General features: G+C 43.3%; 2 long non-coding RNA genes across 2 annotated transcripts; one reads left to right on the top strand and one right to left on the bottom strand.

The window, feature by feature from the left end:
* Positions 1-1,888: 1,888 nt before the first annotated feature.
* LOC135899080 (uncharacterized) lies at positions 1,889-19,204 on the bottom strand. Its single transcript, XR_010563526.2, has 4 exons — positions 18,884-19,204; positions 10,329-10,448; positions 6,929-7,148; positions 1,889-2,011 (listed from the first exon to the last, which is right to left on the bottom strand). It is a non-coding gene; the product is annotated as an uncharacterized lncRNA (long non-coding RNA).
* A 313-nt stretch (positions 19,205-19,517) lies between these two features.
* On the top strand, positions 19,518-23,167 carry LOC139050445 (uncharacterized). Its single transcript, XR_011508880.1, has 2 exons — positions 19,518-20,000; positions 21,060-23,167. It is a non-coding gene; the product is annotated as an uncharacterized lncRNA (long non-coding RNA).
* Positions 23,168-24,845: the final 1,678 nt, after the last annotated feature.

The following is a 24,845-nucleotide window of genomic DNA, read 5'->3' as shown; positions in this document are numbered from 1 at the left end:
TGATGCTATTCAACACCTCTGTCTTGATTGTTAATGGTGACAATGGTCTTGATTGTAATATTGACAAACCTTGTTACTTTACAAACCTTGTTTTGGCGCTACCTTTCCAGGCCCGAGAACCATCTGACTCAAATCGATGTAAATGGAATTTTAACTGATGGAGCTCACACTGTCGCCAACACATTTAACAGATACTTTCAGTCCGTTTTTACGCGTACCCCTGCGCTTACAGAAAGTGAAACTGTGATGGAACCTCCATTATCAATGTATGAAGTAGTCAACCGAAAAAGGAATACTTAATTTATTGCTACAGATTGACGTTAAAAATGTCCAGGTCCTGGCAATCTTTCAAATGCTTTTCTGCGGCGTTACGCAGAACAGATAACTCCTCTCTTGCATGCAATTTTCGTAGCATCACTTCAAACAGCCACCCTGCCGATGGACTGGCTCCATGCCAAGGTTCTTCCGATTCACAAAGGGGGTAATAAGTTACTGGTAAACACTTACAGGCCAATTTCACTCACTAGTCCTTGTTGTAAAATGGAGCACATTATTAGCAAAGCAATTACCACCTACTTAGAAGATAACAATCTACTTTACCTAAAACAACACGGATTTCGCAAAGGCCTTTCTACCGTAACTCAACTCTTCGAAGTAACGCATAACTTTGCTACAGTGATTAACTCGAGACTTCAAGTTGACGCAATATTCATAGACTTTTCCAAAGCATTTGACAGGATGCCCCATCCAAAATTAATTGACAGACTTAAGAACATTGGGATTGACACTAACATAGTACACTGGATAAGCGCCTATCTCTCAAACCGCAGGCAGTACGTTAAAATAAATGACACTGAATCTGAAGAATTAGATGTCTACTCCGGTGCTCCACAAGGCTCTGTGCTGGGTCCGATTCTTTTTCTAATATTTGTTAATGACATTCATTCTCAAGTTGACCCTGATGTAACAGTAGGGCTATTTGCAGATGACTGCGTCATCTACACCACAGTGCGGACGATTAACGACCAGATACGACTTAATTCCTCCTTAACCAACATTGCCAGATGGTGTCAAGAATGGCGAATGGAAATTAACGTAGCAAAAACTTCATCCATGTATTTAACTCGAAAAAAGGTACCCTTAAAATTTGCGTATATGTAATGGGATTACATGTAACAGAAGCCGACACAGCTAAATACTTGGGTCTTACCATCACAAACACATTAAAATGGGACGTTCACATTAAACAGACGTGCACAAAAGCATATAGACAGCTGGGATACCTTCGCAGGAAACTTGCACTGGCACCTTCCAAAGTTAGGCTAGCAACCCTTATGAAAATTAGTGTTGAATTTTAGTAGATATTCCATTGCCGTCCTATTGCTCAATCAACAAAATTTTTGTTGAAATATCATTGTCCCACTATTGCAGATTTGTTGACCAGCATTGAAAAGTGGCCACCGTGAAACCATTGTAATTTCATTTACCAGTTATTGCCTTGACTTTCCATGGAATTCCCATGGACGAACAATTGTATTTCCATGAAATGTAATGTGGAATACAACATTAAGTTTATGGATTGTAAAGTGGAATGCAACAATAAGTTTATGGATTTTCAAGTGGAATGCAACAATAAGTTTATGGATTTTCAAGTGGAATGCAACATTAAGTTTATGGATTGTAAAGTGGAATGCAATATTAAATTTATGGATTGTAAGGTGCAATGCAACATGAAATTAACTAATGTTGATATTCGCCATTGAGGCATGGCTTGGCCTCGGGACATCTTCAAGGTGCATTTTCTAGCTTTCCATTGCAAGGCCTCTTTCCCTGTGGTGTCATGAAAAGAAACAACTTCGTGATTAACAAAAAGTATGTGAATCATTCCTTTTATACAATAGCCCACAAATTTATTGAGCTTCAGGCTCTTTCATTTCTATTGCCAGTACTGAGGAGATGATGTTCTTTATGTAGGAGAGGCTGGCAGAGGGAAACTTGGAGCATGTGTAGTCTGGAAAAGAAATACAGCATAAGATTACCGATGCATACAGGATTTTCTAGCTGTCTAATAAAATAATAACAAATTGAAGCCTTATGCTATGTTTAAGTGCAGGCCACACTGCTAGTGTCAGTCATAAAACATCATCACAGAGTAATTTAGCTACGTTGTGTACTTTGAGCCACGGTCTGCAGTTATCAAGTGTGCACCACAATATTGTAAAGAGCAGAGGCAGAATGAAGATAAACATCTCAGTACTGGCACCAAGCTCTTTAGCATGCATAAAGAACAGGTCAGTGTGTTAGCAGCTATTCATTGGAATTTTATATAATTCATTTGCACGTACAGGTAATCCTCTATAACGAAGCCAGTAAAACCAGCACTTTACTTCGTTGTATAAAAATTTCGTTGAATGAAAATTTGACCTTTTATAAATTCATTTATCCTCACAGCAAATTTCTCTTACCCAAAAGGGTGCGTAAACCTTATCAAATTATCGGGCAATAAGAAAAAATGAATTTCAATGACAAAAACAGTTGAAGCTTCACCCAAAAGTGGAAGCAATGATAGCAACACTAAAGTATCACAGCTTATGAAGGCTAATAAGCGTTGACATACAGCCTTGTTGCTAAGACACACTTATGTGTTCCCGAAATGGTCTGGACAAATTTTGTAGGCACGTGGGGCAGAGCTACAGTAAAACATTCGCACAACAATCTGTGTAAAGCATCTTACATTAGAGGGACCCCGAAATGATTTTGATGATTCTGTACAAACATACTGAGCCATTAGAGGATAGGTCCTTCTGATCATTATTTGACACATGTAAGTGCTCCGGTTAAAGCACATAATTTATTATAAGATTTCAAAAATTTACATTGCTGCCGATCACAGCACACCACTCGGCTGAATTTTCAGCCGCAGCTAACCATTTGATGTAAACTGTCCTAATGATGCTGGTAGGGCAAGCTATCCGACTGGCCACCCAGCGCGCTTCATCAATAATTTTTTTAACTTTATGGTGAACCAATGTTGTTCTTAATAGTTGGAATGTTAGTTAATTTGTTTCCATAAAAAGAAAGTAACAGAAAGAGAATGCACAAGAAAAATTTGTCACTACACTTCTGGCGCACAGCAAGTGTCGTCTGCTTGTGTTGCAACGTGCTCCATTTTTACGAGAGCTCCGCAGTCATTGTCGGTCTCAGTCCTTTCGCAAGAAACACGATTCGCCTTTGTTACGTTGAAGGCTGAAAACGTAGTAACTGGATGTCAAGCTGCGACACCATGTCCCTCTGCAAGGCAGCAGACGAGCGAAGTGGCTGCAGTGCATCGGACTGTCGATATCGAATCAGCGCCAGGATTTGCACGTTTGCAGCCGTCACTTTACACCGGAGGATTACTAAAAACCACAATAGTGTTTCGCGAGTCCGGTATTTGTGTAAATGCAAGCACAAGGAGACAGGGCCTGGCCGTTTGACTGTGCCGTTTCACAGGATGAGCAGAAGCGCAAACTGCACGGCGCAGCCACCTGATGGCACAGCCCAGTTGAAAAACACAACAGGAAATTTTAAGAGTCTGTCGTATTTTGGGACGTTGTTTCTGTAGTTCTGTTGCCTGTAGTTCTGTTGCCTGTAGTTCTGTTGCCTGTAGTTCTGTTGTCTGTAGTTCTGTTGTCTGTAGTGTGACGTCCTGTAGTAGAAAGTTGTGTAGTTCTTGATCAATATTTAATTAAAAATTGTCAGAGACGTCCGTAAGGTTATGTAAATTTGTTAGTACAAAAAAGAAAAACATAAAAGTAAAAAAAATTTAAAAAACAAACGTCCTCGCCTAGGATTCGAACATGCGACCTCACGATTCCGAGCCCGGCATCTTACCAATGCACCACCCCTGACATGCTTTCCGAGTGTACGTTTTGGCCTTGTGAACAGTACGACGAGCCGATGCGCTGATGTTTACATTTGCATTTTGGGAGCCAAGATCCGCTATCACTCCACCGCGTCAAGTGCCGCATCTCTAGAAGAGCAAGAGTGTTCGTACAATCGACAGGTACATCTTGCAGTGCTAGAACATCGATTTTGTTGTACGATATCCTTATTAAATAAGAAATTCAGAAATAGACAACGTTGACTTTTAGGGTTATTACTGCTAGTTTCGACAGTTGTCTCTCGTTCTTTACACTTTTGAGCGCGCATATAATTCGTGTGTTCAATGCAAAATAGCTACATGAACATTCGTGGATGAGAGTTCTTTCTGACAGCATACTGGCTTCTCACGGCAGCACTGTACCAGATTAATGAGAGCCGAGCGAGACAGCTTTTCACGCAACTTTGTGGAACAACCCAAATCTTCTTTTCCGCTTCGCATAAGCTTGTGAAATATTCCTGGGAAATTACCTAATGTGTCAGTGTAACAGCACATGTAAGTCCACAGGCCTGTGTGCCACATCTTACCAAAAAAAAACGGATACGCAACCATTCCCGCGGGTGGTATGATTTTGATGAGCGGCCGATTTTGAGGAGGCCGGTAGGTAAGGTACCGGTAGGGCGTTGCTGGTGCCGCGTCGTCACGGTACAATTATAACTATTCGCCACGTCGACTTTATTACCGGTGTCGGTGCCATCAGCATTGCCGGCTTCAGAGAAGCGCGATTGAATACCGCGCAAGAGAAAAGTACAGTGTACACCACCGATGCGAAACTAACATACAATTTTAAAGGGCCGCGACGGAAAGCGCTTCTGCTGCGACTTCGGAACTCTTGGCCGTCGCGACCGAATGCTGCGACGTCAGAATTGGTGTCGTAACGTCGGAGTCGCTGTCAGGATATAAATCTGTTGTTCCGACTTCAGAACTCTTGTTGTCGCGACAGAATGCTTCAGTTGCGAAATCAGAATTTCTGTCGTAATGTCAGAAATGTCTCCCAATTGAGAAATGTCAACAACTTCTGTCGTACAACAGAATTTCTGTAGTTGCGACAGGAATTCCTTTTGTCTTTTTCAACCGGGCACTACAGAAGCTTGTCGCATCACACAATTTCAGTGCACTTCTGTTGTCATCATTGGGTACATGTTGCGGCGATAGGTTTCCGTTGTGGAACAGTTCTCTGTAGTACAACAGAAGTTTGTCCATTACTTCAGGAACACTTCTGTTATGACAACTGGGGGCCTGTTGCAATGATAGGCTTCTGTCGTACAACAACATTTTTCTGTAGTACAACAGAAGTTGGTCGCATTACTTCAGGAACACTTCTGTCGTGACAATTGGGGGCCTGTTGCCACAATAGGTTTCTGTAGTATTTCAACAGCTCTCTGTAGCACTACAGAAGTTTTTCGGGTTACTTCAGGAACATTTCTGTTGGGACAACAGGGTGCCTGTAGTGATGACAATTTTTTCTGTAGTACTACAAAAATCTGTTGTAGAGCTTCAGCTTTCTGTTGTAACAACAGACATACGACAGACTGTACTTCTGTAGTAGCAACAACAAATGTCTGTTGTACATTAGAAAAGTCTGTCGCTCCATCAGGAATCTGTACTTACTACAGAAAAATCCTGTTGTACAACAGAAATTTCTGTAGTACTACAAAAATCTGTTGTAGAGCTTCAGCTTTCTGTTGTAACAACAGACATACGACAGACTGTACTTCTGTAGTAGCAACAACAAATGTCTGTTGTACATCAGAAAAGTCTGTCGCTCCATCAGGAATCTGTAGTTACTACAGAAAAATCCTGTTGTACAACAGAAATTTCTGTAGTACTGAACACAACCTCTGTTGTCATTTTCAACTGGGAGAGCTTGACCAAAAACAGTAACAGTAACAAAGTGTATTCTTCCTTGCTGCGGGTGTAAATATTTTGCACGAGCGTAATCGTTAACATGCTTTTGTAAATGCTTAAATTGTTTTACGCCGAGACAGAGCAATATTAGCTCGTTGTTTGGCTCGTTAAGCTCTGCACCAACATGTGGCTAGACCGTGCAGACCAATCAGTCCGCTCAGCTGTGGTTACCGGAATGCCAGACACATTCGGCGTTGCAACAGACTGCTCAGAATGCACTCTGCTTCGATAGCTCTCGCTTGGGGTCGACTGCCAAGCAACTGGTGGAGAGGTTGGAGAGGCTTCGCGCACTCGGTCCTAGAGAACTGGAAGTAGACGGCACGACGTGCCGTCCTGACGGAGAGCCAGTGAAGGCGGAGCTTAGCCCTGATCACTTGGCAAACGAGTTGAGGAGAAAACGCATGGCTACGGAGGAGGGTAACTTGTAATCGTCAGTGGCTCTCTTAATACGCAAGGCTTCACACAAATTGTGGTGTGAATGATTAACTTTAGTTGTATCCTACGCGTCTACAAAATTTGTCTGAACTGTTTCAGGGGCCCTTTAAGAGAACTTTAGCCAATTACAAGTTACCCACCTCCATAGCCATGCTTTTTCTCCAACTCATTCGCCAGGCTAAGCTCCGCCTTCACTGGCTCTGCATCGTGATGGGACATCCTGTCATCTCCTTTTAGTTGTCTTGAGCCAGCGCACCAAGCCTCTCAAACTTCTCCGCCAGCTGACTGGCAGTCGATCCCAAGCAAGCTGTCGAAGCAGCATGTGTTGCGAGCATTCTGTCGCAATGCCAAGCGTGTTTGGTTTTCTGTTAACCACAGGCAAGATTTGGAGATTTTGATGGATAGGTGGAGGCGTACACTAAATCCTCTCCATGCTACTATTGCTGTGATAAGGAGCTTTTAGCCTAGACGTCCGTGAGTGGCCTGATCGCTCTGTACAGTCCAGCTACCTGGTGGTGCCGAGCTTGACCAGTCAAACTAAAAGCTAATATTGCTGTGCTGGCGCATATCTCTTGCTAAGTAACGCACGAGGAGATGCGAATTTTTAAAATAATGTTCCAAGACTGGAATTTGGAGTTGTACCACTAGGACTGACGTACATACCAATCACAGCTCGGATACGAATAGGGTCCAAGGCCTCCTTGAATGGCTGGTTTAAGTGCACGTTGCTCTTCTCACCCAGGAGCGGTTCGTCCCGTAGCTCCTCAGGGGTGAATACATTCCACAAAAGAGCCCTGGCAAATTTGCCAAGGCCACTTTCGCATGCTCAGCATAGCTTCTCTAGGGTGCCTTGTTCAACACTCACACCGGCCTTAATGTCCACCTGGGAACATGAAAAAAAAATATCATGTGGGAGGCTGTATAGCCCATAATCTTTTGCAGAGTAAGATTCAGAATTTGCTGGCAATGACATACCTAACAAAAATTAAATTATGCTGTTTTACATGCCATAACCACGATCTGATTATGAGGCACACTGTAGTGGGGGACTCCTGAATAATCTGGACCACCTGGGGTTTTTAACGTGCATCTGTATCTAAGTACACTGGCGCTTTTCCATTTTGTCTTTATTGAAATGCAGCCGCTGTGGCCGGGATTCAATCCCGCGACCTCATGCTTAGCAGCCCAACACCATAGCCACTAAGCAACCACAGCGGGTGACACATCTAGGAACAAATAGCTAAGTTTAAAGGAGAGAAACAATGCGGTAACCTGCAGCAGTTACTGACATGACTTACAGCAGCAAGTTGTTTTTCATCGACTATCATTTTGCTTTATCATTTCTACACTTAAGTAAAAAAATACAGATAACTTCCTTTATGCTTTATTTGGCTTATTATCTGTTGGTTTCACATGATTGTGTATAACAAAATTGGGCCCCTCAGTTCCCTTTGTCTTTAATTTCATAATGAGGGTCTTGAATCAGGCAGGTTTGATGTCTTCAAATAGCATACAAGAGTTTATTGGTCAGCTGCCTGCTCATAAAGTTCACATATGCGTCACCATTGGCCAAAAGGATGGTCCACATCCAATGGATTGGCATGAATAGAACTGGCTAACACACCCACGGTTACACATAAACAAAATACCCAAGAATCTAGAAGTTGGAACAGTTGCCGCGGTAACGCAATTTGTAGTGAAGAGGTTGTGGGTTCGGCTCCCACCGGAGGCAAGTTTGGTTTTTCTGGCACTTTCATATCCATTCATGATATCTACACACAGCATAAAGGCACAGGAAAAGCTCAAGTGCATACTACTCTGATAAGCACCATAGCCCTCAATATCAGGTGACACTTTTTTGTCATGTAACACCAAAGTGACCTCCATCAAGTGAAATTGTACAAGCTCATGACATTAAAGTTACTGTCTGGTGATGGTGTAAGTTATCAGTGGCTTAAAAGGATTTGAACGCAAGCTCACTGTTATGAATTCATCGAAGAAAACACGGATGAGAAAGGGAGACAGGACGAGTGCTTTTTGGCAATAGTAAGAACAGGTTCAGACATGGATGCTACACAGCACACATTATATTAGGACTATAAATGACGTTTCTAGCCAGAAACATAAATGCATAATTACAGTGAAGACAGTGACAAGTTTCCTCAGGCATCAACCCTAATGTGTGCTTTCACAGCCAAAATTGATATGAAAAATGCAGCCTATCAATGAGAGGTCATCCTGCTTACTACCTTTTTAAATAAACAGCAATTTCTGATGATGCATTGCTATACCAATGTGCATGTTCCTGCCTTTGACTTGAAGAGACTTGGAGCTTGCAGAGAACAAGTTTAAGGATAGGATAGTGCGAAAAATTCATTTTTCTGACAGTACCATTTCATGCATTTATGTTAGCTAGCTAAGACAGAAGATATGATAGATATATGCACCTTTGGGCAAGCAACAAAAGGTCCAACTGTTTGTTTGGCTTGATTTACAACCTTGCCAAGTGCAGCTTTAGGTCGTTTTGACTAATTTGGGTGCTTCTGCAAAATAAATTGGTTATGAAATTATGAAAGCAATCACTTATGGTTCTTTAGTATATCACAACAGACAGGTGCTTTTGGATTGCACCACAGTCAAAATGCAGCCACTGAGCCATGGCAGCATGTGAAATGAAACTGGAAGTGGATAAATGCACAAGTTACGCAGAATGAAAAAGCGATCACTCGCCACTTTGTTTATCTCATTGTGCTTCTGCTGTCCTTTTCCAAGTTTTTGTGCTAGCGGATGCATGAACATTTTATTTCTTTTCTCTCGTCCTTTGATCTCTTGTTATATATTGAGCCTGTAGTACTAAACACGAGCGTTACTGTGCCATAAGGGTAACGCAAACTGATTTTATGTTGATTCCTTCAGTACTGGGGTGGTTACGAGCCTCTTCGGTCAAGCAGAGCTGCTAGATTACGTGTATTTAGTAGCATGTCGCTGTCTACTAACGGCCGGCTCATCATCCTTACACAATACTGGGCAGCTCATTCCCACCAACTTACTCGTTTGATATTTACGAGAATCTGCAATTATTATTATTATTTTATTTATTGCATTCTAACTAGACTGGCACAAGTAGTCGGGTAGCAAATACGTCGGTATCAATGCACTGCCCAATGCTGTGTAAGGGCACCAAGCAGGAAATTAGCAGACAGTGACATGCTGGTAAACACAAGTAATCTAGCAGCCCTGCTTGACTGAAGAGGCTCATAACCACCCTAGCAATGAAGCAATTACCTTAAAATCCGTTTAGACTAACCTCTATTTATTGGCACAGGAGCGCTCGTATCCATGCATTCCGTCTTTGGCGCCAAGAGGCTTCCTGAAGTGAGAAGATGTATTGTACATTTTGAGATCGGTGGAATAGCACTTCAATATCCTTTTTTCTCCCTTTAAGCAAAAAATTATTCTAACAAAGCTTTCTCAGTTTAATAACAACACAATGAGCTATCACAAGAGGCAGTGTTTGCATATTTTTTTTCAATTCATTGTTAAATTAGCACACCGTATCAGCTTTTTTGAGTGGTCGTCACATGTGTACACTATTGTACCATATTCCGTCCAAGCATTTTTTTTTTCAGCATTGTACAGGTCCTGACCATTTGCCTGATGCAAAATTTAAGCTTTTACTGGAAAAAATCCTAAATACAGGCCATTTTACTGCCTTTCAATGGCCTATAAAAATGTTAGAAATGGCTGATAATCGACGAATGCATTATGGTGTAAAACTTCCTTCTCTTCATTTACCTGAAAAATTTTGTCTTGCTTTCATAGGAAAGGAAGAGTGTTCTTTCCAGCGCCTTTTATGACATAGTTTGGCACTTTGTGACCAAGTTCACATGGTAATAACGGAAGCAAAAACCTTTCCGTTGAAAAACATGTTTCATGAAATTAACGTTCTTATTTTGAAGGGTCTTCAACTTTTTCAAAAGCAATGGCAAGTGGTCAAGCACCAAGGTTAGGACAGCTGCTGACTGTATAATGTTGTGGCAACATATGTTTAAAGGCTTTTTACCATAAATGTAATCGTGTTTTTCTGCCATCCGCTTCATATGTTCCACTTCATCTTTTAATTCCCGATTTTCTTCTTGAAGTGCCTTTACCTGAACAGTACAGGTGCTGCATGGGTTGATATCTGAAATAAAAGAAAGCATCTATTTTTTTAAAAACATACAAGAACAATGGGTTTAGCAGTATCACGCGCACGAAAATTATCTGTGGGCAGTGCATTTTCGCAGACTGTCATCGAAGTTATCAACATAATGCCTTCTTACAAACACGCCTTAATTCAATATTGCCAATGGTAGTTGACAAACTATAAAAGCACCATTAAATCAGGCCTTTGGCAATACCAGTTATTCGGTTGCTTGATTCCCAACTTATTCAAAGATTAAAACTGGACAACCAGTGATCAGTCAGCCTGCATGGTTGTTTGATGAATAATATTCGAATGTTCAGATGTCCCGATATTTTTGTTTACTCCACACCGTTGAACGGTTTCAATGGAAACCTTATTTAAAAATATATAAACACAGACAATGATCCCTTTAGAATAAAAACAGGAACAGCGCAACACAGGGCGAGCGAGTAAAGAGCACAGCACAGAGCGCTGTCCTGTACTCCATGATGTACCAACCAGCCCCACTGAACACAATGCTAACAATGATCACTTGCGTCATCATCATCAGCCTGGCTACGCCCACTGTGGGGCAAACGCCTCTCCCATACTTCTCCAACTACCCCGGTCATGTGCTAATTGTGGCCATGTTGTCCCTGCGAACTTCTTACTCTCATCCGCCCACCTAACTTTCTGCTGCTCCCTGCTACGCTTCCTTTCTATTTGAATCCAGTCCGTAACCCTTAATGACCATCAGTTATCTTCCCGCCTCATTACATGCCCTGGCCAGGCCCATTTCTTTCTTGATTTCAACTAAGATGTAATTAACTTGTGCTTGTTCCCTCACCCAATTGCTCTCTTATCCCCCTTAATGTTACACCCATCATTCTTCTTTCCATAGCTCATTGCGTCGTCCTCAATTTAAGGAGAGCCCTTTTCATAAGCCTCCAGGTTTCTGTCCCGTAGATGGGTACTGGTAAGACACAGCTGTTACACACTTTTCTCTTGAGGGATAATGGCAACCTGCTGTTCACGATCTGAAAATGCCTGCCAAACGCACCCTAGCCCATTCTTATTCTTCTGATTGTTTCAGTCTCATGATCCGGATCCACGGTCACTGCCTGCCCTAAGTAGATGTATTCCCTTACCACTTCCAGTACCTCGCTTCTTATCGTAAACTACTGTTCTCTTCCGAGACTGTTAAGCATTAGTTTTCTGCAGATTAATTTTTAGACCCACCCTTCTGCTGTGCCTGTCCAGGTCAGTGAGCATACATTGCAATTGGTCCCCCGAGTTCCGAAGCAAGGCAATATCATCAGCGATTCGCAAGTTACTAAGCTATTCTCCATTAACTCTTATCCCCAATTCTTATGCTGTGTCAAGTACTGTACATTTGTGAGCCAATTTTTATTTGTATTTACTTATACAGAAAGAAGTGGCGAGCATGGCCAGTACTTTGTAGCGATGCCTTTTCTCGATGCCAATGCCTTTCAGTGCTTTTCGCATTTATGAGTGGCCTCTTTTAAAGCTCCGCCCGATACACAGCCTCGCTTGACCACTCACTAAAGCGAAGAGCACTGAAAGGCATTGTTATCGGGAAAAGGCATGGAGGAAGGAGAGCGTAGGAGAGGCGCCGGCCAACACAGACGTGTTGGAGGTAGTGTGACGGAAGTCGCATGCTGTTTTTCGCAATGCAGCACTGGTAATGGTGCCCCAAATGAAAACCTTGCCATAGCAACCATGCCCCTTAAGCTCTCGCTGCTGTGCTAGGCCTCTGAAAAGTGAAATAAGCTTGTTCGATCCGCGTCTTTCTCGCAGCACATTATGTTTGCAAGACAAGCTGACTTTGAAGCGAGGTGTGTAAGCTTGAAAGATGTTTTGGGTCTGTGAGTGCAAGTGTCAGCAACAGACATACTCAAGTATTTGCGGTGCAGGTCTTTGTCATCTTCAACATGCCCCAGATGGGCACAGGATCGCGTCTGCTTCACTAAAACTGATCAAGAAGTTTCACAGGCATTGTTCTGATGCGCATCAGCAGCACACACTTCTGGCAGCTCATAGCAATGCAAGTTCAAAGCTCGTGCCTAACTGTTCTGGCGAGCTGATTGGAGGCACAAAGGGAGATGGCACACCAACATGGCTGCATTTCCGGCTTCAAAAATGTGGGGTGCGAGACCGGGCTAGTTGGTATTCCATGGTGAAGTAACTAGCGCAAGAGTGGACACTAAAAGGCGACAAGGACAGGCGCTTGTCCTTGTCATCTTTTTAGTGTCTCATTGTCTCATGTCCACCCTTGCGCTAGTCACTTCTTCAAAAATGTGACGTCAAGCCCTCCTAATTTGTTTCTTTCCTCCATGGGAAAAGGCATTGCTACAAAAATCGGCCCATGCTTGTCTTGACTAAGTAAGTCTGGTTAAGTACCAACCTAGTTTACATAATGAGCTTATTCGCAAGTAGTGATAAATGAGGGTTAGTTATTAAATTTACAAACAACTTTTTTGGTAATAGTGTAATGAACAGCCAGCTATGTCATCTAACCTTTCAATCTCCCTCGTGTACTATATATACAGCTTGTCCCACATAGCTTGAGCCAAAGCTTTAAAAATGAAAGGCACTCCGGACGGAAGTTGAACCAAATTCATAATGTTGGCACTGTTCTAGAGTTACTCAGGCTGTTTTTTTATTTTCCCCTTAACTAACGGATTATTTATGTTTAATTAATCAACTTTTTAAGTATTGGCTGCAGACCCCAAGTGTGAGATGCAAAGTTGTAGAGCATTTACAGAAACCTCTCAATAAATTGTTTCCAACACGGTATATTTCACATGGCCCCTTTTTCCGCGTTCCAAAGAAAGCCCACAACATATAAAAAAATACCACGTGGTGGGGCACTTGTGCACTGTTATTGTGCTGCTCTGATGCGTGCGATGGATGAACAGTGTCGGCTGCAGTGAGACTGGCCCGCAAGAGGGTGTTATGCCTGGTGTAGGTATCCGGGCATGCGGCTGTTATTGCAGAACGGTGCAAATGCATGCTGCTGGCCAAATGTTGCCAAAGCGATAAAGCATCTAAGGCCACAAAAGAGAAAAGATGAAAGCAGCATTTTGATTCTGCTTGAAAGAAGGGAAGGGCGAAGTGCGTGAGAATGATGGAAAGCAATTACTGCTGCTGGAATTTTGCCTTTGTACACAAATGACCTTGTAAAAGTTTTCAAATTGAACGATGATGCTACAACTTTAAACCTTAGGGCTCGAATAACAGCGGATAAGTCGCATGCGGACAAAACTAACTAATGGTAAAAAAACCTTGGCTATATTCAAGGAAGATTACACATGTATTCTTCAGACAACTCTTTCCATACTGGCCCCGTCTGCTCTCCTTCTCGCACTTACTGTCTACCAGACTTTTTTTTTAATCTCGCACCTCACGGATGCACATCACTTTGTGGTCGCAGTATCGGGTGGCCGCATCTGGCTTCACACTTGTGCACCGTCACCAGCGTGTCAGTCCCCGAAAGAGTGCGCCCACAGGCTGTTCCAGTTTACCGGATGTAGATCATACCTTATGTACCTCGTCTGAACCAATTCCAGCGAAATGCAATGTTGGGGGCGAGGACTTACGGAGTCGCCATCTGTCAGAAGCTCGTCCCTTGTGTAGTATGAGATCACGCGGCGCGCTCCTCATAGGTTTCGCTTACAGCGCTAAAAAAAAAACACCACGTGACGGCCCTCCTCAACATTTATGTAAGTACTCTCACAACGAGGGAAGTTTTTGACTGTCGATATAATAATCTTGGGCAAACTGAAAGCACAGAATTGTTTACAGACGCTATCTCTTTGCCGAATACATATGTACAGTGAGCGCCACTGCACGCGGTCGCCAGGATGGAGTCTCCCTAATTGCGTGAAAGGTAGGCAAATGCTGCGAATAAACTATGCGAAATATGTTCTTATAGTGGGCTGTCTGTGTAACCAAATGGGGCATAACAGAATGAAGCCTCAATGCAGCGATTGCACGGGTTCGCAGCAACCGACTGCACGTCTGCATGCATGTCTGTGAACAATGTTTTGCTTTCGCAGTGAGCGCGTTTTCGCACCGTGCCGTGAGCTTTAGGCTGCAGCATATGAGCATTTTACAGTACAATGGCAATCTTTGTTGCATGGACGCTATCACAACTGTTCAAAAATAATTTTGTGATAGAGATTTCGACACCTACGGTGACTGTGATGTGCCATCGCAACGATTAAATCTTCTTTCGTCTTCTGAATTCTTGGACGTTCCAATATTATTTCTCAAGTTGCATCGCACTGTATGCTTATCGGTCTTCTCAGCGTGCGATTTCCCTGTGCTTCTTCGTCGTAATCCAGTGCAATAATTCATAACACAATCGTGACCATATGCCATGCCTTTCCGTTCCAGTGAACTTGCCAGTATCTAGCGTCAACAAGTTCATAGACCAAAACCGTCATGACATTAGCTAGGCAGTGGGCGCGGGCAAGCGTCTCGGTGTGCGTTTTCTGCTACTCACCAAACATCGCGCAGTCCTGACACCATAGCAGAAATCTTCCTCGCACCTGTTTGCTGCATACCGGAGTTGTAGGTGATGGCTGTCTGCCACTTCTAAGTTTCGCGAGTCAAGCTTCATGTGGCTCTTTGTTCTGTGACTACGTGTGAATAAGGCTGACACCAGGCTCCACTGCGTACGTCCGGCACAACGGCACCGAGCAGCAGCCTACCATGCTGCACGCTTCCAAAGGCAGCCACTACCTATTAGAGTACTTTCAAATGTTGTCAAGCGGTAAAGCCTCACCACTTAATCAGAACAGTAGCACAGGTGGCACTTAACTTTCATTTTCAGCTCGCTTCGGTGCTTCCAATGCAGCCGATGCGGCCACTGTGTCCACGTGACCTCTCATATGTCACATCACGCCGATGGTGGCATGAGCTTTTCCAGTGGTGGAGCTCGCCCCCAATATCCAGAGCTCCTCAGGCACACATATCCCTGCGTGTTCTCTACAGCAACGCTATTCAGCTGTGACCAACGTTGAGCAGTGGATATGGCTTACTCCAATGAGGAAAGGGAGGATATGGTTTTGGCTTTAGGTGCGTCAAGTGGACATAGAAGGCGTGCACTTTAGCTATTTCCACACTGGCATCCAGGTAAGTATCTGAGCTCAATGATGATTTCGCATGCATATGAAACGCTGAGACAGACTGGGACTTTTACGAAGAAGCAACATAAATCTTCAATCCTGGACGAGGACATGGAGATAGATACTGTGTCAGTTTTCTTCAGACCCACATGCAAGTGCTCGTAGTGTGGGTGCTGAAGCTGGAGTGCCAAATTCTTCAATGTGAAGAGTACTTAAGAAGAGGCAGCCTCATCCATACCACATGCAGCTGCACCAGTAGTTGGAGCCCCGCTATTTCAAAAATCGAAAGCACTTTGCAAACTGGATTATAATCAAGGTGGAAGATTACCTTCCGCCGGGCTTTGCCAACAAAACATTGTGGACTGATGAAGCTACCTTCTCATGTAATGCCCACGTGGACATCCACAACACTCACTATTGGAGCAACGAAAACCCTCACTGGGTTTTGAAGACATTACCAATATCAGCGGTCGGTTAACGTGTAGTGTGGAATTTACGGTGGCACTATCATTGGCCCCCTGTTTTTTAATAACATGCTTACAGGCGAAACATATGAATGACATCCTTGATGGGGCGCCTGAGGATTTTCTTTGCCGAGTTCCATTGGCTAGGATCAAGGATATTTGGTATCAGCATGATGGTGCTCATGCACACGGCAGCAGCAAAGCTGGCAAATGGCTGCATGAATTATTCCCGCAGCAGTGTATTGGACAGCATGGGCTCATTGCTTGGCCAGCATGGTCGCCAGATTTAACTCCCTTGCTTTCTTTCTCTGGGGCTACATCAAGGATCAAGTATACCGGACACCAACTACAACATCAGAGAACCTGAAAGAAAAAGTAAGACAAGTTTGCAACTCCATCCCTGATATTATGATCAAGAACGGCTTGGAAAATGTGCCTATGAGATGGTGACCTCTTCGAACACGCATTATAATCGAAAGGCACTTTTTGGATTGAAGGTCACTGCAAAATCATTCTGGCCCTAACGCCGCCTCCCCGCCCAACCCCATTACACTCCATCGGCAGGCCGCCAGCTCGTGTGCATTTCAAGAATAAAAAAGAAATAAAGCTATCTTCTTGTTCTCTTTCGTCTCCTTAGATGCTTTATCGCTTCGGCACCGCTCAGCCAGCAGCATGCATTTGTGCCGTCATGCGATAAAAGCCGCATGCCCAGATACCTACACCAGACGTAACGCCCTGTCACGGGCCAGTCTCGCTGCAGCCGACGTCTTCATCCATCGCATGCTTGAGAGCAAGCAACACAATAACAGCGCACCATTGCCCCGTCACATGGTATTTTTTTATATTTCGCAGGCTTTCTTTGGAATGCGGAAGAAAGGAGCACGTGAGATATATCGTGTGAGTGTGTGTCCTTTTTTGGGGGGGACTTCGAGAAAGCATTTGATAACGTTCCTCATGAACGCCCGTTTCTAAAACTTTCATGCGTTAATTCTTTTGCTTTTGAATGGATTTGTGACTTTCTAACTAACCGCCAGCAATTCGTGCGCGCCAATAAACAGTCTTCTGCCTACCTTCCTGTCAGCTTGGGCGTGCCTCAGGGCACGATCCTAGGCCCACTACTATTCCTAATATATATCAATGATTTACCGAGTGATATTTCTTCTAACATCACACTTTTTGCAGACGACTGCATGCTACATATATCGTCCAATTAACAACCTGTCTGACATTCACTCCCTTCGGTCTGACTTTCAACGGATCGAAATCTGGTGCAACGAGTAGCTCATGTCACTAAACACAAATAAAACATCACTACTTTCTTTTCATTGCCAGCAATATTACTCATCACTGAATTATTTGATCTATAACTTCGCAATTTCATGTGTAAGTGCGTACAAGTACGTAGGTGTTCATTTGTCATCACATTTAACACGGTCCTTTCATACAATGCACACTACTAATGAAGCTAACCGCGTTCTTGGTTGTTTACATCGTAACCTTTATCTACCACATCCTTCTGTCCTACTTCTCGCCTATCACACAATCCGACCAAACTGGAATACACATGTACTGTTTGGGACCCTCACCAAAGTAACCCTAATAAAATGCTAAAATCTGTACAGAACCATGCAGCCAGATTCATTTTCTCAGAATGCTCATACCATTCTAGTCTCACCGAACTAAAATCTCGTGCAAACCTTGGAAGTCTTTCAGCATGCCGCAGAATAGCACGTCTGTGCCTATTGTTCAAGTTTTATCACACGTCACCTTGTACTCCTGCCATCAAGTCAGCACCAATCACGAAACAGCTGTATACCCACCATCTGCTCGAACCACTGTGAATCTTTCTTCATTTTTTTTGTCAAAACATTGCAAGATTTGAATTACCTTCCCTCTGACGTTGCGCTCCTCTCCAGTAGCACCGACTTCAATACAGTAATAAAAAAAATTGTATATAACACTTAATGCATTTGTAAATAGCCCACCCCTCATGTAAAATCCCTTTACTGGGGCCTTTGCGATATTGTAAATAAATAAATATTACTTCTTTTTCATAAATGCGTGACCATCCACCTGTAGAAGACCGGCAGCTCGAAATACGAATGCCTTACAGTGTGAATGCCCGTGAAACGCTTCGGCCTCCGCGGCCCCAACTCACGGGCCGCCCTGCTTCCAGCTTTGATCCTCCCGCACCCCTTGGGTGCCCTGGAGAACCTGGGCCGCTACTTTTGTTATAATATCAAGTGCTCTTCTGAAGCGTTCGTTTGCCGGTTACATGTCCCCTCCGGGAGCAGTGCTTGTAAAAAATCCCCCAATCTCTTGTCGCGACGATAAAAGCGGCCCGCGACTTTTATGCGACACCAGTCAGAACTTTGCTGAAATATCGAGCAGAATGACTGATAAGCGGGCAAGCTGGCACGAATTTGTGGCTAGGCTGTATTACATTGCGCTGCTCGGGCATACGTATGAAAAATGTCAAGGTCTAGCACACAAACTGGTCGCGTCGATCATATTCGCTATGAGATTTTTTTTTCCGTGTCTTAGTGATCAATTGATTGTACGTGCAACACGCTACACCGGCAACCTGGACAGCGCATAAACTTTTCTGAGACAGGTTCCGTGTAACGTGCCTTTAGTTGGGATGCATCATGTAACCACGCAAACGACAACGGACGAGGAAAGAAACACACAGGACAGGCGCGGATGTTTCATCGTCCGTTGTCGTTTTCGCGGTTACATGATGCATTCCAATATCGACCACCAACTAGCCCGCCTCTCCCTGTTAAATATGTTACTTTAGTAGGGACAGCCGTCAAAAAACACGAGATGTACTCACCGAAGGCAAGGAGTACTGCCGGGTCCGGTGGCGCTCCTTCTTTCCAAATGATGAGTTGAATACTTCTTTAATTGACCCCTGCTGCGATATGAGACGGAAGGCCACATCCGTGTCGGCCAAAGCATTCACGGGATACACGTCCCACTTGTTATCGTCAACTCACTTCGCAAGGACGTGAGACATCTTACGCTCCAGCTGTCCGAGCAAACAAACGCACGTGCCGAGGCCGGAACATAAAATAAAGAACCAACTTGACGGGAGGCAACTAACAAAAATACGTACGAAATGGCGACGGAAAAATGCAAACACGACGCAAACTATAGTGAACTAGTTCACTATAACGCAAACGAAAGAGATGGTATCAGTGTTTCCTGCTCACTTTTTAGATATGGCTGTGTTTGGCTTAAAATTATTTTTTAACAAATTCATAACAAAAGCTTAAAACAAAACTTTAATAAATGTTTGCGGCCCTGTGAGCCACACACTATTGCCTACTAATATAAAATACATTTTCCAGACCTACCTCTTGGATACGCTGATCTAACGTTTCACTGTTGATTCATTGAGCGTCGAGGCAGTTGACCGTCTGGCAACGCTTTAGGTTTTCTAGCCAGCGGGTGCACTACTACGTGATTGTATGACTACTCCGCTGTACTCCGCATTCGCTGTTCGCTATGTTTTACTTGGGTGTTGCGCTCTAGATTTTATCGTAAAGTAATCGTGCAAGGCCCAGCGCCGTTCACGAATAATGTCGCCGAGAAGACAATTCGGAAATTACTTATGGGACCCGTCCATCGACGTGCCCATACGCTCAATATAGGTTCAAAAACGTTCATCAGTCGGTGCTTCGTCTGCCGCGTTGGACAGTGAACTGGGTTCTACTGATGCAAGTGAACAGAATTTCTGCGAAAACGAAGCAGACGCTGACGCAGGCCACATCGCACCATTCCCTTCAATTGACGCTGCAACTGAAGACTGTCATCCATTGGAAAGCACGCATGAAACCTTGTCTACCTCGTAGTCTGAGAGCAGCGAATCGGAATGTGACGCTGATTGCGCTGACGTGTATCCTGACCCCGGCGAGCAGCATTTTCCGAGAGGCTGGAAGGATGACTTGGTAAGCGTTGTGGTGTCAGGCGTAATTTCCAGATATTATTTTGTTGCTGTGACGTCTTATTTTGCCCCGCTGTAACGCCTGCCGCAGGTTATCTCCTGAAGCTTATGCAGCGTAGTGACCGAGTCATATAGTGAAAATATTGACGTGATGGAATGAAGTAGGGAGCGTACCGATGCGATCATTGCTCGCAGCAGTTATTTCTCCCAATTAAGGAGAAAACCGCTGCGATCATTGCTCGCAGCAGTTATTTCTCCCAATTAAGGAGAAAACCGCGCTGTTAAATTCATATTACTGATGTGAACACAGTTTACATCAGTAAACTGTGTTTACTGATGGTAAAGCATTAGTAAACCGGTGCTGGTAAAGTGGAGCTGAGGCAGGAACAGAGCACCGCAGAGCCTTAGAATACGTAATGTGCTGATGGAATTTCCTAGGGTTTTCCTTTAACGTTCAGGCGTTATCTTGGCGCCTGTTCTAGCATATATACATAATGCGCGCGTGCGTGCGTTCGTGTGTGTGTGTGTGTGTGTTTGTGTGCGCGCGCGTGTGCGCGCGTAATTTTGTCGTGTTGTGGCCAAAGCCTGCTTTTTTGGGGGTTGTTTGTAAATGAAGCCCTCAAATCTTCCTTGAACATCTGTCGTTATTTAATAGTACTCCAAAAGTACATGTTAAAAATATCTGCTGTCCCGAAGCACACATTTCATGGCAAGACAGTGCTTAGTCTCACTGTGCTGCATGTACCATGGCTGCTTTAAAGAGGTTTCTTTGGTGGCCATCTGGTGTTCACCATGCACAGTTGGCATCTGCATTATTTCGAGGCAGGTTCACAAAGTAAAAGGGGTAGCTTAAAATGGTGCATTAAAGTTAGTTGCCAGGTTAAGTAACATGTTAGCCAGTATAAACTCAGTGCCACAAGATAACTCATGAAGCCCTTGTCATGGCAGGACTTTCTGTCCAATTTACTGTGCAGGTAACAAAACAGGCATCTACAAGTGTATGATTGTAATGTTGTACTTTTTCTAACACCACCATTGTTTGCTACCATTCCTCTCTGCTTAGGATGAAGACCTGTTTCTTGGAGCCAAGCTTACGAAAGCCGAAAGCCTCTTAATGGTCATGGCCCACAGCTTGCGCCATGGCTGCTCAAAAGAAGCCACCGATAGCTTAGTGCAGCTTCTCAGAGCTCACTTGCCAGAAGGTGTCGCGTACCCAACATCAAAGTATACTTCTTTTTTGACACTTTGCCGGATCCGAAAAGCAGTATGCTAAGCACTTATACTGTAGTGTGTGCTCTGGGTATATTGGTGAACTACCAGAATTACCAGGAAATGATGTGGTTGGCAGTCAGTGCAATGTGAACTATGCGAGTGGCAGCTTACTGAAAAGCTCATCATTTTTTCTTGTAATGGAGCTGAAGGGCCAAATTCCAGATGTGTTAGAATCGGGAAAGCTGCAATGCAGTAGAACAGGCACTTCCTTTGTGTGTGTGTGACATCACAAAAAGCTATCAGTACAAGTTGCCTGTGACTTCGAATGACATTACATCGACATTGAATACTGACGGTGTGCCCCTATTCGAAAGTTCTGATGCGAGCATGTGGTCTCTTCTTTTGATGATTAGTGAACTGCCATGCAAAGAATGTGCACAGACTCTTTTGTTGTCTGGGCTGTGGTTTGGCACAGAGAGGCCATCAATGAACTCTTTTTTGATACAGTTTGTGAAAAGAATGAATGAAATATCATCCACTGGAGTTGTTTGGAGGGACAGCAGGGGTGTATCGCACACGTCAAAGACATTTCCTGGTCCCCGTACAGTAGACAGCGTTTCCAAATGTGAACTAACTAGTATGACACAATTCAACAGTGCTTATGGTTGTGCATCGTGTGAGGACTCTGGGCAGGTTGTTTCAAAAGGAAATGGGTTTTGTCGTGTGAAATGGGTTTTGTCGTGTGTGTCTGCCAAGTGGTTCTGCAAACAAGCTCAGAACATGAGCCATTTTTGTGCCATGCACAAAAGGTCGTGCAGGCCCCTAGTTGTGGCATCAAAGTAGCAAGTGTGCTGACACTTCTTTCATTTTTTTTTCATTTAGTGAGGCCTTTGTAGTACACTACGTGCATGCCGTTTGTTCTGGTTTTGTTCGGGCAACAATGTTTATGTGGCTGAAGTCCAGACAGTGCCACCGATTTTATCTATGCCGACATCTTCCTGATGCAGACAAATGTCTTCTGAGCCTCGCCCCCATATGGGAGCTCACGAGGCTGCCAAGGTCTTTAAAGGACATAAAGGAGTGGAAAGCTGCCGGTTGGAGGAATCGGCTGCTGTTTTGTTCCCCAGTCACATTAATAGGACGCATTCTAGAAAGACAGTACAACCATTAGTTGAAATTTTTTGTGATCATGCATTACCTTCTTGACCCTTGCATCTGCATTCAGGAGCTTGCTACAGTTAGGAGAAAGATGAAGAAGTTTCTTCTTAAGTACCAGGAATTGTACGGTATCAAGTACGTGACATATAATGCTCTCCTCTTTTGCATGTTGTCGACAGTGCCGTAAACTGGGGTCCTTTGTGGAGTCACCCTCTTTTTCGATTTGAATTTATGAATGGTACACTTAGACGCTAAGTCAATGGCATCAGATATCCACAATTTCAGATTGCCAACTGTAGCTGGCAAAATTAGATGTTTGCGTAATATTTTGTTTGAGATAAGTGAGTGATAGTTGTCCAAATGGCATGGCGAAGTAACATTTTCCTTAAACTACATAATAAAAGATGAGTAATATGAGATGCCATCAAAGGGCTTTAGACTTGCTTTAGCTATTCGCTGTCTGGAAGTTGCTCACAAGACCTTACAGTCACTTTCATCGCTTGTTACAAAATGAATACTGCAGCTGCATTTTGATTTTCCAACACCATAGAAAATGTTACATTACCTTGCAACAGAGCTCAGTTTTGTTGGAAAGCTCTATGGACTCTCTTGAATTAAGCACATCCTATTTAACCACGCTTGCTTTTGTTAAGTTATTACGTGATGTTGTGCCACATTTTTATGCTTTGTTATGATGTGTGCTGTGAGCAAAAGTGATATATACAGATTTTTTTCATGTATAGTATGCTTTTGTACACTTTTGCGATGCCTGTAAATAATAAAGAGCATTATATGTCTGGTTCCTTGAGTAATCGCTGCTTGGGGGGGTAGCACACAGGTTCACGAGTGGCCCCTCATATTATCACAAGCAATACATTGGAATCATGGGGTGGCACAGAACATGCGTTTCATTTTCTCTTCATTTGCTTATCCACGTCTGCAAATCTGAAAATTGGTGCAACAACACTGTGTGGCCAACAGCAGTCATCATTTGCATGCTAGATCTAACTTGCAAAATATAGGTCTATTGGGTAATATATTATAAGTCCAAACAGTGTGACATATTTCAAATTAGCTTTTTCCTATGAGGACAAAAACACGTTTCTTATTCAACAATCACTTAGTGAAATAGCTTGGGTAATTGAAATGTACACTTGCAGCATGCTAACAAACATCATTAAACAGCATTGCACTTGTATCAATACAAGCAGGGGGCTTGTAAATCTGCATATAGACACTTACATTTAATAAGAAACAAGCAGTGCAATAGAGTGAGAGGTGTATTTTCTTTCATATTGTAGCAGACGGCTATCCTGACTCCTTTAGGATAGGATGCATACTCATACTGTAACGAGTGTGACCTAGCTGATCCTCGGGCAACAATCACGATGGTTGTCAGTAATTTGCAGATAGTTGCTGTTGCAGTGTGCCTGTACTCTATCCTAATTTACACCTCTGGAATATTAAGAAAACATGGATGCCTGTTGAGAAACTAGATGACAAACAAGCATTCGTATCATTCTTTCTGTCTGTGTTTTCTCTGCTCAGTTTGTCAACATGTGGAACAACAAGCCCAAACAGCCACAAGCTGAAGAACGCCTGGCTTTCGTCATTCCATCTAATACCTGGTGTCACAGAGCCACTTTCGATTGCAATCAAGCCTGATATGGAACAAATTTGATTGCAATTGACAGTGACAGCCGATAACACTGTCCAATTAAGTGATCCTCATGGAGTTTCAGGTGTTGCAGGTCCAAGGGACTTGTCAAATTTGTCTAATGTGCTGTAAAAATTTCAACATAAAACATTTTTTAAAGGAAAATATTTCGTTTGTCATTGTGAATAGGGCCGTTATCATCAGCTGATTGTATGACACTGTTCTCGACATATTCTTGCTCCTCATTATTATTCGCTCTATTATGCTATTCCTTTATTCTCTCAGTTTTCTGTTTCATTTCTATATTTATGATTTCAGTAGTCTTCAGTATGTAAACAATTGTCCTAAAAAAATTCAATGCTACTTATAGTGCTTGGATCCACACTAACCTTTGGCTAAGCATCGAGACACTGTATCAAACAAATGGTAGTCAGCCTATGATCGCGATAAAGAGGCTCGAACGCGATGCGCGCATTACTGATCCTAATGGAGCAAGATCACGATCGAAAGTGACCATGTGGTACCGGTGTAATCGCAACGTGAAAATACAACGAGAAATCAATTGCAAAGCATTCAACGGAAAAATCATTGGCAGTGCACAACGGAAATTCCGTTGAACTCTCGTTGTGGTGAGTCAACTGGTGTTGAAATTCCATGTACTTTGACTTGACTCAATTATAGTACAACAAATCGGCAATGGAAATTCAACACCCATTTTCGTAAGGGAAGTTATAAGGCCCTTGTAAGGTCAATCCTTGAATACGACAGTATTATCTGGAATCTGCACCAAACCTACCTTCTTAATCAACTGGAGGGAATTCA

The sequence above is a fragment of the Dermacentor albipictus genome, chromosome 10 (assembly GCF_038994185.2).
Source record: "Dermacentor albipictus isolate Rhodes 1998 colony chromosome 10, USDA_Dalb.pri_finalv2, whole genome shotgun sequence".
Taxonomy (NCBI): domain Eukaryota; kingdom Metazoa; phylum Arthropoda; class Arachnida; order Ixodida; family Ixodidae; genus Dermacentor; species Dermacentor albipictus.
The sequence above is the reverse complement of the archived record's forward strand: the minus strand, read 5'-3'. Positions and strand labels throughout refer to the sequence as shown.